Below are 10,045 nucleotides of genomic sequence, written 5' to 3'. Positions count from 1 at the left end.
GTATTGATTCCTTTACAGACTGTAACCACCTATCTCACGGTTGTGAGACGTGGTTATGGCTGAAAGTTTACCGCGATTTCGCTGGAAGCGGGTGCAATTTTTGAGATTTGCACCCTTTCCCGGCGAAATCCTGCGGTTGTCCTTATGACAAATTTTTAATTATATATATATATATATATATATATATAATTTTGAATAACTTCAAAAGAGTTCCTTAAACCTTATATCGGACTCCGATTTTAAAATATCAATAATATATATGGATAAATTCATGAAAAAATGTTGAAAACTTTCTTGGAAATCACATTTGAGGTACTGAGTTTGTGATCGCGTCATTATAAGGTCTAGATACCTCAGATCAGTTAAATATAAGACCTCACTTCTCTAAAATGTTGCTGTACACTCTCTACTATGCGCAGGTAGCGAAATTCCTCGTGTCCTTCGTCTCCTGCCCAAAGCGTTTAACGTTTAACGGTTTAACTGAACGAAGCTTATTAATGGTCTGACCAAAAAGCGACCAATAACAAATTTGTAAATATTTGCGGATTGCATAATTTGTGTCAAATTATCATTTGTCGTATTTTACACATTTTTGTTTTGAATTTTTGTTTTTTCAAGAAAATTCAAAAATTTGTATGATAAACAAACAAAAAATTACATTTTTACGTATTATTGTAAATTTTTAGCATTTTCTGTCTTCTTTTTCATAAAAATAATTACTAATGGAGAATTTGGATATCTCCCATGACCTTTTAAACAATCTTGAATTGTTTAAATAAATTTAACTTATTTAAGGCCATGTGTAGAGTGGGCATGAAGAAAGCAAAAAATGAAAATATTAAAAAAAAAAAAAAACGTTTTTTCATCATTATAAAAATTTAGGATCAGACACCCCATTCTTAGTGCTTCTTATTTATTATTCTACATTTTCAACTCGATGTGTCGCTTCGTGTGAAAATAAGTTAGGAAATAAAAAAAAGTGTTCGTAAGGTAGGAATCTGGTCACGTGACCAACTCATCACATGGACTTAAGGACATGTGATACTTAGAGAATTATCGATTTTACTAGTTTTAGGTTTCCCCGTTTTTTCTAGAATAATAAATATTTTGTTTTAAAAAATTTGGGAAATGATAGCGAACATGTCAGCGGACGAGCCTGCACACTTTTTTGTGGGTTAATTCAACATTTTTTAAATTTTGCTAAATTTTATTAATTTTCATGGTGTTCAGGAATTAGTATCAATTTTATCAGCTATAGTTCCCCCCGGCTTTTTTCCAAGATTAATAAATATTTTGTCTTCAAAATCTAGGGAATGATAGTAAACATTCTAACGGACGTCCATGTCCACTTTTTTTGTAGATTAATTCCAAAAAAATTATGATTTTGCTAAATACGTGTGTGTATATTTCGAGGTTATGTGTATTACAATTCTCCCGAGCGTTACTTGCAAACTACACAATATTTTTGGCCGAAAACTTTAGACTAACAAATAAACATATTAACTAATGTCCCGGAACTAACCTTGTTTGTAGACAATCAAAAAAAGTTTATTTTATCAATAATTTCCGAATTATCGGAGTGACAGAGCTGAAAAACTAACATAACCTCAAAACAATGCACATGCATACAATTTTTATTTATCACAATACATTTCTTTGGTTATTATTCCTCAAAAAAGAGTCCGGGAACGTCCCTTATGATATTTTATAGCATCTCCGAATTCAGTTTTCAAACATTTTTATTTTTGTGGGGAAAAAAGCCGGGGGACCTGTACCCGATTGACCACACCACGAAGTATCACATGCCCTTACAAAATTATTTATTCCCAAAAAAAATACAATTTTATTTTCTAAATGAAATGTAATAGTTGGTCATTATTTGGAGTAGTAAATTTGGTTAAAAAGATGTAATTATTTAAACAATTAATAATTGTTTATTTTCAAAATTTCTAAAAAATGAGCCAGAAGTGTCTACTTTTTTCTCAAAGTGTAAATATTCTATTATTATATGTTTATATATTTATATAATTGGCAATTTGTCTTTGTTAGTTAAGACCTCGTCTTTTTTGGTAGAAGTTAATCTTCTTGTTAGAAAATTGATCTTTTTGGTTGAAAATTCAACTATAATAGTTAAAGATGTCTAACTTTAGATGAAAATTCATAACTCTAATTGAAAATTAAACTATTTTGTTAAAAATTCGTTTCTTTTTTTTTGTTAAAAATGAATTTTTCTTATCTAAAAATTGAACTATTCCATTGTTGATCAAAAATTGATTTTTTATTTCAAAATTAATAATTTTGATTGATTATTAAACTATTTTGTTAAAAATTCTTTTTTTTTTGTTCAAAATTTTTTCTTATCTGAAAATTTCATTTTTAATCGGAAATTGATGTCCTCAGTTCAAAATTCATCAGTTCGATTGAAAATTGAACTATATTATTTAAAGATTTCTAATTTTAGTTGAAAATTCATCATTTTGATTGAAAATTAAACTGTTTTGTTTAAAATTCGTTTTTTTTTGTTGTCGAAAATTAATTTTTTCATATCTGAAAATATAACTATACAATATTTTTTATCGAAAATTGATGTTCTGGTTCAAAATTCAACTATTGTTTCTCATTTTAGTTGGCAATTCATCACTGATTGAAGTTTGAACTATTTGGTTGAAAAATCGTTTTTGTTTTGTTGAAATTATATTTGTTATTGAAAATTTTATTATTTTTAGTGCAAAATTCTACTATTTCGTTAAAAATGCATGTATTTTGTTGAAAAATCGTATTTTTGGTTGAAAATTTGTCTTCTGGTTTGAAAATTTATATTTTTGATTTAAAATTTAAGTATTGTAATTGAAAATTTAACTATTTTATTTTAGTTTGAAAAGTTATATTTTTTTAGTTAAAAATTCAACTATTTAGTACGAGAATTAAGTTGATCTAAATATGCACTGAATTTTAAGTATAAGAAGATAAAATACTTTGAGATACCTGGAAAAAGCTGGAATAGTCAGGAATTTTTTTTCTAGGATTTTAGTAGACAGCCCGTAAAAATAGAAGTTATTGATATGATCTTATTTCGTAGACACTTCTCTTCAATCCCTAAAAAACTTACCACGTTACGACCAAACCCTGAAGTACGAGTTCAATTTTTCGAAAATCCTAAATTTCTCCATGTTAATTAAATTGGATTTTGATGTACCCGATGGCATGTGTTAATATTTGAATTTCGAAAAAAAATTACAGATTTTTTTTTTCTCCGGAAGCGGAAACTTGTGGGGGGTTGCCTTGAGGAGCTGACGCCCTATGGAGGGGTGCCCTAATGAGAGGCTCGACTGTATTAAACTTCTATTACAATTACAAAAGCGGTGAGAGGCCCCTCGTAAAGCTTACCGAGCTTTTGAAATCTACCGAGAAATTAGAAAAGGGTAAAAATTACAAAATGGTGACGGTTCTTTCAAAAATATTCAAGGACGATTTTTTCATAAGCGCCACCTTTTTATTTCATGTATTTTTTTGGTTAAATTTTTAATTCTATAAAAAATATCGTATACGTTTCATGTCAGTTCAACCATTTTGGTGGCCGCGAGAATTTGTTTCTCGAACTAAATTTTTTAATTTTTTACCAACCACAATATACGGGTAAACTGCTTTTTAGTTCGCCACGGTTTATTTCTTCTTAGAACTACTGGCCCACGCAGTTACGTACAGTACGCAGTTAGGTACGTACCTAAAACTAGAATTTTCCGCTCTATCGATTGCAGATGTCAAAAAAGGGGGTTTCCATTTAAAAAAAAACAAAGTTGACATTTAAAAAGCCATGAAGGTCAACTTCAAGGCCTGCACATTTTTTCGCAAACTAGCTTGTGAAAATCATCCTCTTACCCTACTTACTTACTTAAACAATGTACATTAAATAGTGACCATCGAGTGACTTTAACCATGACTGTCAAGGTCATATCAAGGCCACTCGTTCTTTTTTAATTGAAACGACTGTGTTTGACATTGCGAATTCAAAGAACGGAAAATTTTACTTCAAAAAGTGTAGTCAGATTATAGGTCAGGTGTCACCTTGATGGTCATGGTCAATGTCTCTCGATGGTCACTATTTAATGTATATTGTGTGAGTAAGTAAGTAGGGCAAGTGGATGATTTTCCACAAGCTAGCTTGCGAAAAAATGTTCTGATAGTATGTAAGCTTAAATAAAGGTGACCTTGCAATAACCATGAAGGTCATGGTTAAGGTTAAAACTAAGGTCACCACTGTATTCCTCGTTGAATGTCGAATGATTCTGTCTGACTTAAAGTTGCACTGTCTCTCTTCCTTCTAAAAATAATCGATTGGACACGATTTAAAACGATATCCAGTAATGAAAACCGACCCAAAATACGCCCACTGCAGTTTTCGTTCTTAACATGTGAAGCACGCACGTGTTTATAGGTTAGAAATTAAAATTTTAATAATCTAATAACAAAACTTCACTCCGAAAAAAGTTAATGTTTTTTCAAGCCGTGAACCCAATAAGAGTGGAAAGTATGTAGGTTGGAGACAACGTAAAAATCATGCAATTTATCGATGTGGTAGTGATATAGTGTGATTGACAGGTAGGCAGTAATAGTTTAATTTAGCGGGCATATTATTGTAAAACGTTTATTCATTTTTTAAAAATTTATATTGTTCATTTTTTTTATTTGAAAGAGTGAATAACCGCTTGCAAATAATTATCCCAATATAAAAATTCTGTAGTGAATATTTAACCCCAAACTTTGAAGAATGGGCCCAAAATCGAAAACGATTAAAATCATTGGAACAAAGGATGGCGCAAATGTTTTGAAACTTGGATAAAATAAATGGTAGGTAACTCCTGAAATTGTTAAAATTTTCATAGAAAACCCTATCCAATTTATTTGAATGTTTTTTCAATATAACAATTTTGATGAGTCAGTTAGTGGCTTCTACCAGTATTCTGCGTGTATCGAAGAGGTTACATATTCCAACGCGTTTCGATATAGGTCTATATCCTCATTAGGTTTACTTTTCTTACAAAAGAAAATAGAAGCTTATTTGTATTTCTTCTTTAATTCTTTTGTAGAAATTTGTGCAATTATTCATGATGTTCTTTACATCCAAGTAAATAATTTAGAATGAAATTATTTGTAAAATTATTTTAGTTAGACTGGTGCGATTAATGAAAACCAGTTTCCATATTCTAAAGCGTTTTGACAGAGATTGATATCCTCATCAAGTTTAGTTTTCTTACAAAAGAAGATGTAAGCTTATATTTGTGATTCTTCTTCAATTATTTTGCAGAAACTTGTGCAGTTCATCACGATGTTTAATTCTTCTTTTATAAGAAAACTATACCTGATGAGGGTATGGATCGATAACGAAACGCGTTGGTATATGTAACGTCTTCAATACACGGAAAGTACTGGTAGAATCCACTAACTAATTTTCATGAATCGTACCAGTCGAAGCGAAATAATTTTATCAATTATTTCATTTTTAATTATTTATTTGGCTTTAAAAAAATCATAAATAACTACACAAGTTTCGACATAAAAATTAAAGAATTATGAATAGATATCTATCTTTATTTTGTAAGAAAACTAAACCTGATAAGGATATAAATTTATGTCGAAACGCGTTGGTATATGTAACATCTTCAATACAAAAAAAATCCTGGTAGAAGCCACTGATTTTCATTAATCGTACCAGTCTAAGCGAAATAAGTTTATCATTTATTTCATTCTAAATTATTTAATTGGCTTTTAGCAACATCATGCATAACTATACAGGTTTCTACGTAAGAATTGAAGAATTACAAATAAGCTTCGTTCTTATTTTGTATGAAAAGTAAACCTGACGAGGATATGGTTCTATATCGAAATGCGTTGAAATATGTAACATCTTCAATACACAGAAAATACTGGTAGAATCCACTAACTGATTTTCATTAATCGTACCAGTCTAATCCAAATAATTTTACCAATTATTTCATTCTAAATTATTTACTTGGTTTTAAAGAACATCATGAATAAATGCACAAATTTCTGCATAAGAATTGAAGAAGAATTAGACATATAAGCCTCTATCTTCTTTTGAAGAAAGACATACTTGATGAGGATATAGATTTATATCGAAACGCTTTGAATATGTAACATATTTAATACACGCAAAAATACTGGTAGAAACCACTAACTGATTTTCATTATTCATACCAGCCTCATCAAAATAATTTCACCCATTATTTCATTCTAAAATAACAATTTTAATGATTAAATTCGAATTGAAATGATTTTAAAGTTCCAGTTTTAATGTTTAAGCTATCAAATAATTAAAAAAAAAAATCATTTGGTTTTGTAAAGCCTAATCCTTAAATCTTGTAATCTGGAAGGTTAACTTTTTTAATTTTATCATTTTAGATTTTTCATTATGCTTTAATTGGATAGATAAACGTTTATTTGTCATCCTGCGGGCCATAAAAAATCGACTTGCTTACACTTCTATTTTTTACCAAATTTTCTTAGAACTGACTCTAAAAAACTAACGTCCATCCAAACTAGGGTGGTCCTAAAAACGCTTTTCTACTTACAGGGCAAGACATCCTCTCAAAAGTTTCCATTTCCGGAGAAAGAAAATCCGTATTTTTTTTTCTCGAAAACTCATGTTCCAGAGTTTCATCGAAACGTGTAAAACTTTTAGGCGTTTACGAGGAGTGTCTATGAAATAAAACCATGCTAATAACTTTAATTTCCAACCCCACCCCCCCCCCCCCCCCCCTGTTTTTAGCAATTTCTGTCGTCTTTTTCATACAAATAATTACTAATGGACAATTTCAATATTTACCATGACGTTTCAAACCATTTTCAATTGGTTAAACAAATGTAAATTATTTAAAAAATGATTTATTCCCAGAATAATAATTGGAGTAGTAAATTTTTCTTAAAACATTATTTAATTATTTAAATAATTATTTATTGTCTATTTTTAAAATTGCTAAAAATTGCGCCAAAGATATCAACTTTCTTTTTAAATTAGTATCCTATGCTGCATTTTGTTGAATAATTAGATAATTTTGATTCATTTCTTTTAATGTTTAATAAATTTGCATTTTTCTAAACAATCTTTATTTACTCAAGCAGTTTCTTTTCGATAACGAAAAAAATAAAATAGAACACATACAATTATGTTACTGATTGTGTAGTGTATAGAAAGAATAAATTGACCACTTTCTAACTATTTAAATAAATACAATTTGTTTAAATAATAAGTTTTCCAAGAATAATTTTAAAATCGTAATTAATTGTATGTTTTCTATTCTGTTTCTTTCTTTTAGTTATCGAAAAAAAGTGCTCGAGCAAATAAAAATTGTTTAAACAAATAGCAATTTGTTAAATATAAGAAATTTATCAAAATTATGTAGTTATTCAAGAAAAAGTAGCATATGATACCAATTAAAAACAAATGTACATCTCTATCTCAATTTTTAGAAATTTTGAAAATAAACAATAAATTAATTGTTTAAATAATTACACAATTTTTTCAGAAAAATTGACAACGCTAAAAAACGACAGAATATTGCATTTCAATCAGAAAATTCGATTATTTTTCGGGAGCAAATATTTGTTTAAACAATTGAAAATTATTTTTAAAGTCATGGTAAATTGTTTTCGGCAAATCGTTTCGTCAGGCCTTCTGGACCCCTCGGGGGGGTTCCGTCATGATTCGACGCGGCCCAGCACCCTTTGCGTGCGGGGTAGCCCCGAGCTGAATTTGTTGTAACTATTATGTTACACAGTATAAGCAAAAATAGGCACATCGATATTATATTCTTAAATGCAACGTCTTGTAGAGACTTAATTAGTACACGGAAATTTTTTAGTGTGCCTTCTATTTCCCCTAGCTTGGGTAATTCTAGGGAAATTGAAGGTCTTTCTCAGATTATATAGATTTCCATGGAAAAAAATAACAAAAACCTAATATCCTTTACAGTTTTGCGTGCGAAATTAGTTAGTTGTCCCCTGCAGGCAACTTTTTTTTTGGTGGGCATGTGTGACCCGAAATTCCCTAGGCTTTTCCCTACATTTTGCATCTAGAGAGAAAATGGAACAAACCTGAAAAATTTGGGGTTCATGTTTAGATTTAGTACGCAAAAATGCAAAGGATGTGGCATTTTTGTTATTTTTTCCGTATAAATCTATACAATATGAGAAAGACCTTCAATTTCCTTAGAATTACCCAATCTAGTGGAAATGGAAGGCACACTAGAGAATTTCCGTGTACAAATGAAGTCTCTATAAGTCTCAGAACTTCAAAATATAACATCCATCTGTCTATTTTCGCGTATACTGGTATTATCAAAATAACGTTCAAAATATCCCTAGGTTTTCGCCTATTTTCTGCATCTACGGGAAAACAGAGACGTGTACGAGAAGTTCTAGGGTCAGATTTGGATTCAGCGGCTCATCATCCATCCCTCTGTCACGAGCAAATCTCTAGGCTTTCCCCTACTTTTCGCATCAAGGGAGAAAATGGTAGAAGTTAAAAAAAATAGTGGTCAAATAAAATATTATAAAATGAAATATTGTGAGCGCAAAACTCCAGAGGAAATAGCATTGGTTCTATTTTTTGCTTTATAAGTCAGTGTAACATGCCCAAGGCTTTCAATTTCCGTAGATTTATTCTAGCTGGGGAAAACGGTAAGCACGCTGGGGAATTTTTGTATTTGAATTTGATCTATAAGAGTCACAACAAATAAGAATATGACACCAGTACGCGTACTCTTCTGTATACGGGTATTATCAAACTAATGTCTAGAATAGCATCAGCTTTCCCCTATTTTATGCATCTGGGGGAAAACTTGAGACGTGTAGGACAAATTGTGAGGCCATATTCGGATTCAGCGGTTCAAAATACAAATGGGTAGCCTAGTCACTTGTCTTGTGCAGACAACTTTTTTTGTGGGCCTGTGTAATGTACAAAAAGGCTACAAGGTTATTGATGGGAGGATTAAAAATATGGAAATCGATTTTCTGTATTTGAGGAGCGAATTAACCATGTTGAAATTACGGTGAGCGAAACAATACCCCCGGTTCAGGATGGTGCAAGTTGTTGCAATTCCTGTATACATGAATTAGAAGATAGAAATAACAGAAGAACCAAACTAATAATTTTCTGTGTGGCAGAAGTTGATAGGGAGAAAAAGGACAATGCAAATAAGAAGAGTGAGCCTGAAAACTTTTGAAAACTTATGAATTTATTGTCTCCGAGTTTGTCCTGGAATGTAAACAATTCTACAGAATTTGTAAAATATTATAGAACAGGACGAATCCAATGGCAATAAAGTTCATCTTAGACACGGAGATGCAGGCGAGAAACCTACACAAAACTATATATACAGTATTGAAAGGCCAGAAAATGGAGATTCTAAAGGGAATCAGATGCACTCCAGGCAGAAAAAATGCAGAAAAAGGAACTTCAGAATTTACATCAGGAGTTGACCAAGAGAATGTTAGAAGGGGAAGCGGATCTTTAAGTCTCATATATGCAACGACTACCTGTCATTATCGAGAAAAAAGACAAGAAGAAAACTGGTGGAAGACAAGTATGCGGAGCGAGCATGAAGCTATGTATTTACTATCAGAATATTAGGGGGTTCAGTACAAAGGTGGAGAAGGGCCTTATAAAGGAGTTGCAACGATTGTACCCGGAACATTCTGTTAAACTAATCGTCCTTATCATCGGCGCTCTTGGAGGTGCCAAGCTTTCTTTCGCTAATGGCCTAAAAAGCATCTCTGCGTGTCAACAATATGCTAAAAAACTTGCGGGAAAAATGCAGAAGGGGATAGTCCTTGGGTCGCTTCGTGTTCTTAGGGTGCACGAGGCTTTTGCTGGATCGTCGTATTAATTCCGTTACAGACTGTAACTAACTATCTCACGGTCGTGAGACGTGGTTGGGGCTGAAATTTTACCGCGATTTCGCTGGGAGCGGGTGCAATTTTCCAGATTAGCACCCGCTCCCGGCGAAATCTTGCGTTTGTCCTTATG

General features: G+C 31.4%; 1 protein-coding gene across 1 annotated transcript in view; it reads left to right on the top strand.

The window, feature by feature from the left end:
- LOC117177362 (E3 SUMO-protein ligase NSE2-like) overlaps window positions 1-10,045 on the top strand; it is a 90,507-nt gene that overhangs the window by 26,235 nt on the left and 54,227 nt on the right. The window lies entirely within an intron of this gene.

Source organism: Belonocnema kinseyi, chromosome 7 (assembly GCF_010883055.1).
Source record: "Belonocnema kinseyi isolate 2016_QV_RU_SX_M_011 chromosome 7, B_treatae_v1, whole genome shotgun sequence".
Taxonomy (NCBI): Eukaryota; Metazoa; Arthropoda; class Insecta; order Hymenoptera; family Cynipidae; genus Belonocnema; species Belonocnema kinseyi.
This window is presented reverse-complemented; position numbering and strand designations above follow the sequence as displayed.